At 41.4% G+C, this 17,194-nt stretch overlaps 1 protein-coding gene and 1 long non-coding RNA gene across 2 annotated transcripts in view; one reads left to right on the top strand and one right to left on the bottom strand.

Annotated features, from left to right (window-relative positions):
• Positions 1-17,194, bottom strand: part of LOC100642718 — a 28,108-nt gene that overhangs the window by 8,307 nt on the left and 2,607 nt on the right. The window lies entirely within an intron of this gene.
• Positions 2,847-3,862, top strand: LOC125386331. Its single transcript, XR_007226382.1, has 4 exons — positions 2,847-2,967; positions 3,054-3,126; positions 3,218-3,310; positions 3,409-3,862. It is a non-coding gene; the product is annotated as an uncharacterized LOC125386331 (long non-coding RNA).

The following is a 17,194-nucleotide window of genomic DNA, read 5'->3' as shown; positions in this document are numbered from 1 at the left end:
AGCTTTTATGTGATAACAGCAGCAGGACCATTCGTAACCGTGCCATCAATTTTTCCCCTTACACCGCACCGTACAGATACTCCAGCCCACTTTGCCTCCGCGTTCTCTATCTCTCCTCTACTCTCTTTTTCTCTCGCTTGTCAGAGCACCAGTAGCACTATTGTATCGCCTCTCTTTCTCCCTGCTTTTTATGTCTCTTTTGTGTTCTCTGATGCACGTTCAGCTCCCGTTGTACCGATTGAGTGTTGACCCCGCTGCGTCACGCTCGCATGCTGCAGTTTGTTCGAAACGATATGCAATCAGCGGCAGAAACGAGAACGAATTTCGAGCGCGTCTAAACTCGTAGCTATGGTCACATTACATATCAATGGTAATTCACGAAATCGTAATTTTTAACCTGTTAATCGAGAGAGATGAGTTAATTGGCCATTCGAAATTCCCAAACGATTGGATATAATAATTTATGCGCATTTATGAATTATTAATTCCTAGATTTTTATATCTCGACTTTGTATTTTTTAACGACCTGTTTCGTTTTTACTGGAAACAAGTTGTATCGTGTTTATATCTGGAAGAATTAAGATCGATATCCGAAATTGGTTTTTCTGTGTTAACTTTTCATTTCACAATTATGCTGGTCATAGAATGACTCGTCAGCAGATTAATATCCCTTACGAAGGATAAAAGAAAAAAGACGGAGTAAGGGAAGAAATAAAGGAGAATGAGACAAGTAGAAGATTCGTATCGTAAGGCAAGAAAGAAATCATACGTCTATACGGGTCGAGGCTCGAGATAGATGATTGTCCATGAAACAATGCCGGCGATAGATAACCGTTTCTACGTACAGGATTGTATTTTTAGTCACGCGACTGCACACTTCTCTAACATGAGTCGTATACATAATATGTGCGTGCAAGGATGACCACGCGTGATGGCTTCTAAATTACACGAACCACTTTTCTCTGATCCATGGAGAACAACCAGAATGCTGCGTTCTCTATCCAACGATAACAACACCGTTACATTTCACGAATTTTATTAGAAACTTCATTCATCATAGTACAGCCGTGTGTTATTTACGTAGGCAATCAGTGGCAAGTATCAGGTTCGGAGCGTAAATTGACTACAAAATTGGTAACGTAATTTATGCTACGAAAGTATCACGAGGAATTTTTGATCTGCACGCGATATAGAAGCGCCTATACGGAATCGAGAACAACGTAAAAAGGCGAAGAACGAGGGAGACCTTGATCGGGATCGACGTCATATTTGCCATTATTGCACGAATTTTTTTCTGTTCGCGAAATGAATGCGATCGAGAAATCAGGCAAAAGCAAATGTACACTGCTTGCTATAAATATCAGAATATTTAACCTACTCGTTACATTTGCTGGACAGCTCGAACAAGTTCTGCTTTATTTAATACTTTACGTTACGGAGCACACATGATGCGAATTACTATTAACAATTCTACTATTACTAATAATAATACTATTACTAATTCGCGTCGTACTAAGTATCAGTGCTGTCCTTCGTAACTTAAAGTACCCTAATATTTGTTCGTTTATCGGGACATTTAAAATATTGAAATATTTGCCCATGTTTTTTATGTTTCATTGAAAGTTATATCGCAAAGGTTGTTACAAAGTAATGACTAAATATTTCGAGCTGAATAGAGAAGAAAGAAACAAAGACGGCAGAAGGAACGATGGAACTTTAGTCTTTTCGAATGTTTTGAAATGATAAATAGGAGACTTTGACTATAGAGAACAGAGTAGACGTCCCAAAATACTTATGGCCGATAGTGTACATACCTTCGATTGAAAATAAACTATAAACTACGATACAGTCAAGATATACGCGATAAACAACGAGAAGAAAAACGTAGCCGCAATCATATTTTCAATTCAGACTTCAATAGAGGAAAGTGCGATCATTGGAACAAGTTATTCGCATATCTTCGTTCTTTTTTTTCTTCTCATGTACAGATGGAATTATAATAACCGACATTACCTCCGAGAACCGAGTACGTACTTATTTACTCTACAACACGGTAAGACGTCGACACTAATATTTCATTTATGTTCCCTTTTTTCAAGCACGGAATCTTCATGAAGGTTAACGCTTGTAAAAAGGGACAAGAAGTAGCCTGCTTGGTTGCGCAAAAATTCACAAAAACGGGACAGAATAAAGGAAGTTTCTCGTTCGTGGAACTGTAATAACCCAAAAGACATAATCACTTACTTATTTGAATTCCGAATATCCGGAATTATATTCGATCATTCTCAGAAAGATATTTTATAAATGCTGTATTGTATCCATATATGTGTATAGTGTTTCGTGAAAGTCTTTCAACATTTCTAGAAACGTATGTATCATGTGTGTAACTGTAACGGTATAAAAATATAATCATTCGTGTCCCATTACAGCTTTAACGAAATTTCGAAAACTTTCGTACAACTTTCGCACACAACGTATTCGTAAAAGGGTCCTCTCATAAATATTCCAACATTTTCACGAGTTACTGCTGTCGCAGTATAGCTACCTATATTATGCTATAATACAGCGATTCCGCTGATCCCAGTAATGAATGGTTCCGCTCGAGAAGCCTGGAGCCGGAAGGTTATCGTTTATTGAAAGTTTCGTTGGCAATAGCGGAAGATGGGTCGCTTCTGTGTTACGTGTCGGCACCAACGACGTTTCATACAGTTTGATAGAATTACGAATACGTTCTCCTTAAAGCGCATTCGCGTGGAATCTAGCCGACAGAAACCACAGCGAGTTGGCGACGCGTTCGATAAATGGCCCTTCGCCAACATTCCGACTGTTCCTTTTTCCGTCGGTGCTCTTTCACGACGCTATCTACGAGTCTATCCAGCACCTTAAGTATATACAACTTCATCGAGGCGGGTTCGCACGAGGCGAGTTCGCACGAGCCGACATTGATATTAAAAGGGCGGTTTCGCGGTAAGTGGCTACGGCGAAGCGTAACGGCTCGTCGATTAAGTTCTTCCTCGTATCTGCCCGCTTTACACGAAGCTTTATGCTGATAGAGTTGCGTGAAAAAGGCGATTAAGGGGACCCGAATCACCGTGCGAATTTACGAGATCGTCACACGAGAACAGGGTAATATAGCGATAACAATTTTCTGTAATTTCTACCGATTAGTAATTAACAAGTAAAGAGATTCGTTACTTTATCTGGCTCTTTGTCGCAGGATGATCGACGCGGGATCTAGGCGTTATTTTCTCCCCTGTTTTAAATTTCACTGAGCATCGTGAGCGAAGATCGTGGCAGAAAAACACGATAGGTACATTTTCGTTGGTCTTTTTTATTTCAATGGTACTTTACCATTGTATAGGAAGGAATTTCAACACAACTTCGCTGAAAATTAAAATAACCTATTAGGTTCAAGGATGTAACTCTTCTAAGAATGGCTGATAAGCGGATGAAGTCTGTTTCATGGAAGTCAGAGGTATAATCGCAAAGGTGAGCGATATTTTGAAAATTTTTAAGGGGATGACAAACTCACGTTTGCTTGCAAAATAGAAAGACAATTTTGGTAATATGAAATGTACGATAACGCATGGACTTTTTCAATCGTTCCAAATTTATGGAATGTGTGAACAATTTTCTGACTGATTGTAGCTACTCTCGTAAGAATTCATATATTCGATCGCATCAAAGTATTCCTCGGAACATTAATTCACCAGAAGGTGTATTCACTGTAACCTATAGTCTCAGCCGGTGTAAAGACAATCTCCTTACGCCCGGTTGATATATACTGAAATCGCTCCATTAAATATTTATACACGGGCGAGGAACAGGGCGAGAAGAGATGCAAATTACAGCATACGAATGCATTGCCTCCGTACACTTGGCCCCATCGAAACGAGAAGGAACACAAGTGGCTTTGCTCGGCAAACCGTGTCGAAATCAATTCATCCGTCCCATTTAGATCGCGATTCTTATTAAAACCACTTAATTTCGTGCCGATCTTCGAAGCGTTTACAAGTCTAAGTGACGCATATACTACATAATAGGCTGGCCGAATAATTTCCATATGAGAGACGCGTCTCGAAACGGATGACTACGGTCCCAGAAATCTTTCTCCAATGTCAAATCTATCGACAAAAGGAGGAGTAGGAACGTTCTCTCGAGAATGATCCAAGACCCAAGAGATCGAGAGTTTTGTGGATCCGCATCCGAGGGTCGAATTCGATCCTCGCATCTCGCGTGTCCAGACACGCTTCGCTGTCTCTCCTCTCTCGCATCTCTAGATCTCTTCCTTCCTCTCGCACCGATCATCCTCTCTCTCTTTTTTTCGCCTGTTGCCTCTTCTTCTTGCCCGCGCACACTGACTCACTTACTCGGTGAAAACAAAAGGAGCAACTAGTGTGGGCAGAAAACGAGAGAGAAAAAGAGAAAGAAAGGGTTTGGAGGAAGGCGAGCGATAGCAGAAACGAAAGGATGGAAGGACCGGAGGAAAAAAGAAAGAAAGGTCCCTTCTCCTTCCCCTATGTTTCTGTCCTCCTCTCTTCCGCGGTTCCAAAGGAATCGTTCGTCAGCGGTGCGTTCAAGGAAGGGACGAAGACGCCGAATATCCGTAGATAGCGGGATAGAGGGTGGAACGGAGAAGGAGAGAACGAGGGAAAAAGAAGAAGGAAAGAGAAGCGCAACAAAAGTAGCCGTGATGCCGTGCAAAGCGAGCAAACCAAACGGACAGCCGCGGAGGAAAAAGATGAAAAGAGCGGCCCTTCGCGGCAACGCGGAACGAAGAGGGGAGGAAGAAGAAGAAGAAGAAGAAGAAGACGATGAAGAAGAAGAAGAAGAAGAAGAAGAGACCGGCTAAACGAACGAGGGGACCTCAGGGATGTAAGGTGGAAACTTTCGTGCCTCGTACGATTAGATGGATCGCTTGATCGAAACTACGAGAACATCTTGTAATTGTTACCAAATTTCGAATATCGACAAATCTAATAAATATTGGAGTTATAAGATTTGTGTGTAGATAGAATATCTATAAGATTTAGGGATAATTTATGTGTGAAAAAATTGTTCATGCTGACAGAGAAAAAGAATAGTTCATAGAAAAGTTCATCGAATAAACTTTATCTGTAAAATTCTATGTATATTTGTTCTTGCACCTGATGTGAACGAGCGTCAAGCTGGGCAGAAAAAGGCAAGGGTTACGCAACGCGGTGAACCATTTGTATTCTTAGATAGAAAAATAGATAAACCTCGTGCCTCGCTTTGTATCTACAATCAGTCGCACAAGCGCAATGCTTCGAGCGCCTTCCTAGTAACACGTTCAATCAGCTGGCCGATGTTGTTCAAGGCTGACCTTTCTCCCGAGGAAAACTCAGTTACTCCGACCAATTAACCCACTCTTAAGTCGTAAACCTAACCCACGATGGTGGCCGAAGGCGGACACGAGATCGCTGAAAAATTCAATTCACCGGACGCTGCTGATAGAGCAGAACAAGAGAACGCAACGAAGCGAAAAAGCGCAAGTATCTCGATCGGTGAAGCGAAGTTCGAAGCGCGAGGAGTCGATGAACCGAAACAAACGAAAACGCGTCTCTTCGCGGCCGATACTCGGTCGCTACGTCCCTGGCCCATGGTAGAGGAGATAAAGGAGGTGAAAGTGGAAAGAAGAGAGGAAGAAAAAAGGCAGAGCTGGCAAAAGGGGCAAAACCACGCGCACTCTCGGCCTCTCTTCTTTCCTTCTCCGCTTCGTTCTCTTCCTTCTTCATCCTCCTCTCTACCATATAGAGTGTGTGTAGTAAGGTACAGTACGGCAAGATATAGTGCCACGGCGTGCGCATTCGACTTTTCAGCGTATAGCCGCACGTGTGTCGAGAAGCATAACGTGCACCGGTTCTTCCTGTGTGCGGCTATGTACCTGCGTGTGTACCACTTTGGCATCATCCTGTTCGGTTCAGCCACGGCCAGGCACACACTGGCGAGCCAGCCCGATAATCGCCCGATGTCAAGGTCCTTCTCTTCGTTCCCCGGTAGCCGAAACTTCTTCTTCGACCAACACAAAAACGATTCCCGTATTCGTCGATCCGCGCCAATTACAAACGCGCGACCTATGTTCGTTTCGTCGAACGTTCGTGTTAATCGAACATCGCTCGCCACCACCCGCGGTTACTCTTTTACTCTGTACGCGGCGTTACTCTTTCTAACCGGCACGATCTGCGGCTTAATTGCTTCGCTAATTATATTATCAGCGTCCGGCTACCACTAAACGACTGACAAATTTCCATTGGAAACGAATACGATCGAATATATCGACGGATAAACATGAAAAACGAAGACGAAAGAGACAAAATCAGAAAGAAATAAGAAACGAACATTCGCGAAACAAAATCAATTTCTTACGCTATTCGCGATATTAATACGAAGCACGTCGATCGCGAGCATCATTCGCCTATCAAAACTGGTTGATTTAAATTGCCTAATTGTAAGTTCCTCCAGTTCGTCGTCCCGTTCATCTGGGTGGAGTCGATGGCGGTTGTATTCCCCGCGGTAGCCGGTGCGCGTAATAGCATTCGGAAGGAAGACAGGAGCAAAACGAACGGTGAAACGAGAAAAAGGAGAATACCGAGGATACAAGAAAGAGAGAGAGAAAGAGAAAGAAGCGGATCAAGGGAGAAGAAAAAAAGAGATCAAAGAGGTGTATCGAAGAGGACGAGAGGCTTACAAGAGGTATACATCAGAACAGATTAAAATCGTCGAATCTTCCTCCATTTATGGCCTCGCCCATCGGAACTGCAACCACCTTTACAACTACGTTGATCGCCATACGATTTCCTTCCAACTTTCTTTTTTTTTTTTTCTTAACACCAACAAAAGTACCTTCTGCTCTCGAAGTGTAATTCGTCTAATTTCAAATTACAGGTTTTGACAATTTTTGGAATTTATACGCAAACGAATGTACGTTTTGAATGAAAGTTCGAAAATCGAAAACTTAAACTATAGTCTTTTAAATTACAGAACAATAATTTTTGGGGTTCGTACGAGAACGAATATACATACGTATCAAGGTTGAAGGATCGAGGGCTTAAATTTAATCGGCAACTTTCTGTCAAAGAATTTGCATTGTAACGTGTTGCATCTCTTATCGATCCTCGGTCTCGTTGCATTTAGATGTTCGCATTCGTTCGCGGTATATCGAGATTCTGGCCCATGGTCATCGTCGTTCTTTGTTTGGCGCCATACACACCAACTTGCACGACTCTCTAACGATCGCGATTTCGATCGTTAAGTAAGTTCGCATCGTTCGATCGGCTTTACCGAAGGACGATGGCGCTTAGCTTCTTCCAGTTCCGAATTCGACGGGAAAATTTCGTGAATTGTAAATTGGCTCGCGAAATCACTGAACCACGGCCTCCTCGTTTCGATGTACCGAGCCCCGAAAGAATTCTTTAGCCATCGTAAAACCTTCGGAGACACTTTAATAGCGCGGCCGTGTATGCGAGGGGGGATCCTTGGCGTCTCACATTTGTGATTTACACGTCGTAAAGGCTACGAGCAAGATGCGGTTTGTTCGTGCGTATACGCTGTGTCCCTTCGCGACCAGATTTAGCGCGACTGATTGTGTGCTTACACTACACACCCGTATCTCGTCGATGCTGTTCGACCTGTTTGCGTTCTACGTAGCGTGCAAGGGCGCGATGACGTCATTGGTGCATGCCCTTGTGGAAAGGTCATCGGGATCGGGAGAAATTGTTCGAGAAGTGCACGAACTCTTCTCTTCCTTTACCATTTGGATTATTGAATTTTATTAATTCGATGAAATTCCTTTTTCTTTCCATCTCGTATTATTATTTTGCGAGAGAATAAGGTTTTTTTTTAATTTGAATAGGAAATCAAATCACTCGCTTTATCCACGTGATAGATCCGTTTCGGGACATTGGCAATGATCGTAAAGAAATCCTTGATTCAAAGGCGAACTTGCGCCTATTTTTATGGAAGGTTCGAACGGGTTTTTATCACGGACTAGTAATCTCGCCGACAGCTGACAGGCAGTTAAGATTCATTAATGCTGTTGGCAGCGATTCAACATCCGAGAAAAAAATAAATTTCTCGTGCGACAAGAGAGGTATACGGCGTCTCAAAGAGAACAGATGTCTCGTCGACGAAACCAGAGATGCTTTGGACTGCTAGGAACGATTGTACGAAATAAATAATGGCATGTTTTTAATAAGAGAGAGAGAGAGGGGGGGGAGGCGGCGAAATGAAAAATATATGCAACGAGCAAGAGAAGTAAATAAAAAAATGAAATCTCGTAAAGAAGGTGACAGATGAAACAGTAGTTGTGGAATAAGGACGGAACAAATTGAAACGAAGCAGACGACTTGAGGAACGGGCGATACATAAAAATATGGCGTTACAGAAGTCCAAGTCCGGAGAATTTGCTCCGATATTTTAATGGCGCGGCACCCGGTGCCTCCTTTTTCTCCCTGTCCTTATTTCGTTCCGTGATATTTTCTTCCACTCTTTCCGTTTTTCTCTGTCGAATCCTCTTCGTCTCGGCTGCTTTTTCTTGGCTTTATCAAGACGCAATTTCGAGCGAAAACACGGCACGAATTTCAGGTTTTTAACGGGCCAATGGAAAATCGATTCGACTCGCACGCCATCGCTGCCAATTCATTCCGCGCCGTATTACGACTGTTCGTATTCCGCAGTTGTAGCAGAACGGTAGAAAACGGTATCCCCGTCGATTACGCGGTTTTTTGCCGCAATCCATTCCACAGAGTACGGTTCGATTGTATTCATGCTACATTTGCCAGAAACCACGCGTTCCGCGCGTTTAACTGTAATCCCTCTTTCTACCAGCGAAACGCGTGGACGAAAGAAACCTACGATGTATCGTGTAGGTACGCATGTACGTAAATGTACAAGTATGTATATACACGGGAAGATACAGAAATAACAAGATATCGACGCCGTGACGCGCAGGTTGAGTCAGGCTATTGGACTGATTACGATTATGTGAAAAATGTAATCGGATTCCCCTTAGCAACAACTGTGTCGCTGAAGGTAAAGCTGGAAGTCGTTGCCTGGCGCATAGAGGGTGTTGAATGACATCACAAGGACGATAACCATCTCTAGTCGTAGCACGATGCAATTTGAACTTTATCTCCATTCTATTGTTATTGCTCCATTCAATATCTCGATTAAATACTTCTCATACTTTCTTCTCGCTCGCCCGATTTTCTCATTCGTTCTCTGTGTTTTTTGTTTCACACGTATTTTATATCTCACGCTTCGACATTCTTCTAAATTTGTCCCATTCGGTAAAAAAAAGCTTGGCTGTGCATGCCGCCGCATTAGTCGAGTGGTTAATGATCGGTGTTATTAGACCGGTACCATCTTGTCTCTTGATCCTACTAAAGGAAACGGCATGGCCTCGGAGTGAGGTGACTGGTCATACAGGAAGATCTACGATTAAACTCTTTGCGACAGGCGAACGCGTGTTTTTGCAGTGATCAAACGCGACAAGGAATAACAGACCTACAAGCCAGTTGTAAATTTTAGCATAATAAATAAAGAACACGAGGCAACAGAGCAATCTCCGTGGACAATTATTCACGACTAACTACGTTTCCTGTAATATGAATTTTTGTACGATCCATCGTTTTCCCGTATCTTTGCACGAGAGAAAAGAACGCTTTCAGACTTTCACCGTAAATGCATTCATTCTCTAAATTTGTTTTTCCAACAATGAATACCACTAGAGATAACGGGGATATTGCAAACGGGTCTTTATCACCGTAATCGTTCGATGCAATCGTCTTTATCTCTGGATTCGATATTCAATGTTGCTTTGTTTCGTATGATAAATGTCTCCGGTATTAAAGTGACCTTGCTTAGAGCAGAAGCGTCCCGTGCGACAAGAGGACGAGGGTGAGCTGCAGATCGTGACTAAAAATGGCGATGCAGGTCGAGCTTTTAGCCGAAGGCAGATCGAGATCGAAACGCGCAGGATCATCAGCTTCCCTCTTTTTCACGGCCATCCAGATAAATCTGACCTTAATCCGACCAAATCTGACATTACGCGTATAGATTACTCTTTCAATGGTGATACGCTATCGTTCCAGTGTATCGTTAGAAAAATTGGTACGGTGCTTCCTACGATTGTTCTGCGGATGCTAGTAATAACAAATGTTAATCTACCGATACTTTTGATACGAACGACAAATACGAAAAACGAGGAATATTCATTTTGCGTGATATTCCAAGTTTTAACACATTCTGTTTATGCGAATTGCCACTGCGAAAATATCAAATCAAGATTATAATGTTCAAAATGTCTCTGTGAGATAGCATTAAAGATTTGGTTAAAAACATGCAATATCCACTTTGTAATGGAACAAAACACGGATAAAAATGATGAATATTTCATTAGTCATTCCTTTTTACGTTAACTAACGATAAGTAGCGTACAAATTTCGTTGTACGAACAATACGGTTGAATTCATCGAATGTTGTTCCTTTCCTAGTGGACTTAAATATTAAAACTTGGTTTTCTCAATAAAGCTGTTTTGCGACACTGCTTGCTTTTCCGCTTATTCTTCGTTCACATTCCATATGTGCTCCACGTATGCATGTTTTTTTTACCATTTTTTAGTCATTTATGCAGAATAACGTGATAGACACATGGCACGTGACTAAAGCCAAATCACGCATCTATGAGTCAGATTCGTGCACGAGTCGCGCAATTCTTTTGCTTATCGATATCGGTTTGCTGTTATTCGTGCTGTGTATATTGCGGAAATTTAAAGAAATATAAATGCGTAGCATACACGCGATATGTAAAATATCAAAAGTAAAATACTCGCTATAATATTTAATAGGTGAACTAATATTACGTACGTAGGCTTATTTTAGTTTTATTTATAAATACCTATATGAAATGGCATAAATATCCGAACACGAGATCCAGGGTACATTTTTTGACATTAATTTAAGTACGATAAAGGTCGTGATGATCATGATTGTTGGTGATAATGGAGAGAACAGAGAAGAGGCTGCCGGAGGCTGATATACGCGTACGTTTAATGCACACTGTAAACTCGACAGCATCTACATGCGCCACAGGTGCACCGAGGTCCGATACGTTATTAACTTTACCATGAGAAACATTTTTCACTTTACGCTGAAATAACAAGAGCAGAGATGAACTTGCTATATACGTGTATCCGTTCCATGCGAAGGTCAGAACGGTTTTTGTAAACAGGTTTGCCTGTTTCACAGCTTAACGAGCGGTACAAAAATACAATGCAATCTCTTCTCGAAATTATGGATGTTTTGTAGAGCATTATAAGCGACCAGAATCTGATACCAAATTCATATACCTTCAAAGACTTATCTATGACGTAAATCTTTATATTATGGCGAAGCTTTACTCTCGAATCGTGTAAAAAACACAACAACGAGACCTTCGACTAATTTTTCTGGATATTTTAATTATCTACTGCATGGATATAATGTCATCCTGTAAGAAACTTGCTACGAACCGTCCCATTTCCTTGATTACGAGTAACTATTACAGCTTACGTTAACTACGAGTCTCATAATGAGTAATCAACGTAATAGCTATAAACAAATACTTCACAAATAAGGGGCTCATAACAAAACCACCTTCTTCAAGTTTTTTCACTTTCTAAGTAATAACGCATTCTAGCCAAATGAATTTAACGAATAATGCTAGCCTAGATTCAAATCGATTATTAAGCCGCGTTCAAACAATCGAGGAATGTGGCCATCGCACGGAAGAATTATTATATTTCCATTGTCGTATGCGGACAATTCAAGGGTCAGTTCCATAATTTCTTGTTCGAATGCCAACCTCTTGTACGCCAATCGCCGCTTCTTGAATCCCTTGAATCACTTCGCGAATTACTACGTGCTTTTCAAAGTTAGCTTTCCACATCGCGGACGAGCAATTTCTGCTACAAAAGTCACTGCCTGGCAATTACGGTTTCTTACCCGAGGCCTCGGTACCGCTCTTGGCTCTCCTTTCTTTCCCGTATCTCTGATGATCCCATGTGAACGACGAAGAAGTTTCTACCTCCGGAAGCTCGACCGTGAATCGCGGTTTCTTCCGTTGCTATCCGTAAACATTGCAAAGAAACCACACTATCTCTTGCATATTACGTCGTTACAGTTTCACGATATGCTTCCGTTTTTGCAGTAATTCTTACAAAAACATCTTTTGTATCTTCTTCAAAGTACATATTTCATCAACTACGTATACCGCTCTAGGTAGCAGATGAAATCCCAGAGAACATGATAACATTTGTAGATGTACAAACTTCACTTCCTTTGGTACCCACGATCGTGAAGTCGATGCAGGTCATTTTTCGGCCACTGACCCAGCTCGAAGGGTTGCAGGCAAAAAAACTTTTTTCGTGCTGGGTGTTACCGCGTGCCACAGAGTGACTCTACATTCTACAACCCACCAGCCGGATAAAATTTAGTCCGCTGCATAGTTTAAAAGAGCCGTGAAACGGCGGGAACGCGACAAAAGTAAACTTTTGTTCAAACTTTACGAATACAATTGTGAAATACAGAAAGTTCCCTTGGAAAGCGAAATAAGGAAAATGACGATATTGTTTGTTACGCGAAATTTATCAATGTCAGCAAAATGTACTGACCAAAATGGTATCTCATGTGTTGTATCGTATCCCTTGGTTAAAATGTCTTATTTTTCCAAACTGCAGGAAACTGAAGTTTTATTACTTTCTTGGAGATATGTTCGTTTTTATCCCATCATTATTTCGCAATAGTCTAAATAATACGAAGAACTTGAAATGTTTCAACGTATCTTGAAAAATAATAAAATTCTAGATAGGATCTCGTGACTAAGGAGGACAGTACGTGTTCAATAAACATGTTGTCTGGATTAAATTGTAGCAAAATGAATAAATCAGAAGATGAAAGAAAAAAGTAGGAAAAAAGTGAACGTTTTAGTAGGTTGAATCGCTGGTGTCGGATAGTCATAGGATCCTCCGGAGGTATACTTCGTTGGAAATTCTTATATCCAAGAATTTCCGTATTGTTGTCTTTCCAATCCGGTTTTGAAACTAAACGGTATTGCTATGGATGGGGAAAAAAAGAACAGTTTTAAGCCGTTGACGAAAACGAAGATAGACGGGTTGCATGGAACCCAACATAGTAGAACATAAGGGTATCCATCCTTCGACTTGATTTAAATCGACAAGGTTGTGTGACGTTGGTCGGCCGAAGAACCCAATGTTTTAAGATACTCTTCTACTCGGTAGAAACCGTCGCGTATCAAAGAAGAGTTCTAAGAATAAGCAAAGTCAAATTATTTGAACGTAATTTCTGTAACGTGTCCTATGATCTTCTTTCCAACTTGATTTGACAATTGACATTTAAAAGAAAACCAAAAAAAAGGCTCCAACGTCCGGGAGTAAATCGAATTGAACAAGAAAACTGTCCGACTTCGAACCGAAATTACTTCTTGGAATGCGATCTACAATCCAGTAAGTAACGCTTGAAAAAAATTACAATTGCTCGAGCACAACCACTGCAACCAGCCGAGATGCTTGCTTTCTGCATTAATAAAACTCCAAGTAAACGCTTCGGAGAAAGCAAAACCATTCCTTTTCTCAACACCACTTTGCACTTCCTGCGTTCAGAACCGATAATCTTCCTCTTTTTCCATCTTCTTACGGCCGACCAATTTTAGGTAGGCATTGAAAGAGACCTCCAACGCTTTCAACGAATCCGGTATAATATTTTTCTGTTCGAACCGGAATTGTTTGATCAAGGAAGTAATCGAAGAATGTAAAAACTACCGTGATGAATCTATCGATCGCAAAAGCTATAAATTTTAGGTAGATACTAAACGAGATTTTCTACTCTCAGTGAATCTAATAATAGTCGCGTTTTCAAGTTTCAATCAGACTCATAAAGAAAATAATTAAAGAATGTAAAAAGTGCCATGATAAATCTATCGATCGAAAAAATAATAAGAGGAGACGAACGAGGAAAAACGATGCATGTATAATTGCTATACCACGCAATATCGTTTAGGTTCTTCTCCCCTTCGACTAACTCCGTAATAGGTGTGAGCACTAAAGGGGTCGACGTCCCTTTCGTAAACAGATCGCTTACGCTCAAGGACGTTAGTATGTATAGTACGCATTGTACGCGCATACGATTACCCTTTGCAGTCAACTGTTCTAATATTCCTATAAACACCATTGCAGATTATCAATTGATTTTCGAGCAACTTGAATGAAACGATGCGATCATCGCAACGAATTATGAATGATAACTTATGAAAAGTAGCAGGTAACGTACTAATTATTTTTTTAATATGCTGTAAAAATTTTATTTTCCGAAACGAGGGAAGAAGGGAAGAGACATTTTACGATGCGCTTCCTCGAGTAACATCAAATTACATCAAATATTGCGGCAAAATAATAATCCATTAAAATCTATATCGATTTTGCGCTTTGTACACCTTACGAACGACAAAGATTGTTACGATAAACTCATCTTGTAAAAAGTGTTAATGACCGATATTGCTCCATTATTCAATGGTCGTCTGAACAGCAAGGCCTTACCTCTCGATGTAACGGTTGTCTGTATCTAAAGGATAAGTTTCATCGCCACGTATCAATTACTCTAGTGTGCGATGATCACGACTGATTAATATCTTGAATTGTTTACGCGGTGGTAATAAGTTCTTTTGTCATTTCTACTCGCCGTTTGAATGCCAAACGTACTACTAGCAATAATTCAGCTTCAGTCAAATGGAACATTCTGGAACAGTCAAATTACATCAGCACCTCCATCGGACTCTTCTTAGAGATGACAGTGTACGTTATGAACATTTTTCGTACTTCATATTCATCCCGAAACGAAGATATAGTATCATTAAGGGTGCTTTACACAAGCAAAATAATGCCAGGTTTGTCAATGGCTACGTAATTTTGGAACAGGGAACCATGATCTCTTAATGAATGTTTGTGTAACCGGTTCCCTGGTCAGTTTCGTACATAAAACCCACGTGAATATGCTGCACCGTTGGTGCAGCATATTTTTAAATTATCCGTTCAAATACTAAGTATGTTTATTGTATTTCCTTCCCGAAAGAAGTGCTCCTCTCTTAAAAGTCTTTACGATGGAAGAAACTACGTTCACATAAATCTGATTTGTAACCTTCCTTCGCTTCGTATTCGCTGACATTCTCGTGTACATTCTAAAGTATATTATATATATTTGAAGCTTATAGAAACAAAGTAAGAATATCCGGTATAAAATTGCAAAGTATTACACTTGGAACTTAACTATCCGGAATCTATATATCGATTCGTAAATTGGCAGTAAATTTCTTCGATAATATTGTTCCCTCGTGAAGACGAAGTTCTCAACAATGTTACTTCTCTCTATCCTACCCTGGACAGGATAATCGTAAACTACCGAGAAACGGGATGAACAGGAGCCAGGAACCGATTCGCGATTTTTCATCTTCGTTACCTGATACCACCTTTTCCTGCGGCAAGTGGAGCACGTATACACTTATTCGCCGGTGCTGCCCTCTACAGTTTCCTTTCATTGGCCCCTTATCTCCGACCGATGGTGAATCACCGCGGCCAACACCGATGCCCAGAGAAAGAGACAGTCGGAAGAAGGAGAGAGGTCCATGGTGATGCTTAGCACGTGTGTGTGGTGGACATGAAATAACCGAGGTAGAACGCGAGAGACAGAGTAGGGAGAAACTGGAGTCGGAGGGGAAGCGTTATGCAGAGAAAGAGAAGGGGAGTAGGAGAAAGAACCATGGACATGGTGTTGACCGGGCTTTGAACCCTGATCCCACTGGAGTACTACGCCGTAGTACGGCCTCCCTCCAGATTGTTTCGTCCACTCTTCTCGGTTTACCACACTATCAACCCTGCTTCGTCTCCACCCTTTCTTTCATACTCCGCCAACAACAACCTTACCATTTTTCGATGCTTTCTGTCCCTGGACAGTTTCGTACTCGACGAAAATCTAACCTAAAAGACATAAAGAAGCTACGAAAAGGTTCTAGGTGACCTTGATGTGCCTTTCGCGGATCACTGAAAATGTTTACAAACAGTATACCAACCAGCCTTAGATGTCTATCGTCGAAATTAACGGTAAACGTGTACGAACGTTTCATTGAGGAAATATACACGATGCGAAGCACGATGCAATTAACCTTCATCCACGTTAATAATTAGGACGTCTAGAAGGATTGGAAGAGCGATTATAAGGGATAAAAAGTTGGATAAAAAAAGATGGTCTGTTAGGAAGAGACCAAACACAGAAGCAGAAGGCACGAAGCACAGACGCCGCGTGTACCTTACAAAGAGGCACAAGCGGGCTCCTCGTCTTGCGCATCCTCGAAGACTTCGAATCACAGGCAACTACCGCTTTGTCCTTACTTGAAGAGGCGGACGGTAGGGGATGGGATGATGTTCACCGATGGTGGGGCAAGAAAGATGAGCAGGGTAGGAAGGCAGGGAAGGTGGAGGACCGTTGCACTGACCGGGCTTTGAACCCACTATGTGGTAAACAACAGGTACGTTGCACCCGTGGCGCAATTTGTAAGAGGCGAATTCAAAGAAGACTCTTCTTCAGGAAGTAGCCGTCCGAAAATAATGCCAAAGACTACTTCGAGTAACGGCCACCGCTCCTAATACTGCGTTCTATTTTTTTTTCTTCTCTGCTAAATCATAGAATTTTCAAGATTGCTTTCAAAATGAGTAGTAATGCGAGCTCGTGAAAGGGGAATACGGGTCATCACGAGAAGCAAAGTCAACGGTAACGTTCGTTAAGATACGACGGAACCTCGTTGACGTTGAAGCAATCTACATATAGTTTCATAGAAGAACTTTGATATCGTTTCCCGTTTTTGAACGCGCTTCTAAAATTCTCTAACAAGGAAGTGGACTATCGTTTCTAATCGGAGGCAAATGGTATCAGGATGGCACAGCGTTGTCGGCTTCCGGTTTGTGAGGCAGCTGGAGCTTCACGATCGAATCTAGACGCCTCTTTCGTAAAAAGGCGTAATATTTTTCCGTATTCGTGTAACGATTACGACCATCTTAGTTTATATTAATCTTACAACATATTTTTCTGCAATATAAGTCTCACTTATGTTCATGATACGTTATATACT

Source organism: Bombus terrestris, chromosome 2 (genome assembly GCF_910591885.1).
Source record: "Bombus terrestris chromosome 2, iyBomTerr1.2, whole genome shotgun sequence".
Lineage (NCBI taxonomy): Eukaryota > Metazoa > Arthropoda > Insecta > Hymenoptera > Apidae > Bombus > Bombus terrestris.
The sequence above is the reverse complement of the archived record's forward strand: the minus strand, read 5'-3'. Positions and strand labels throughout refer to the sequence as shown.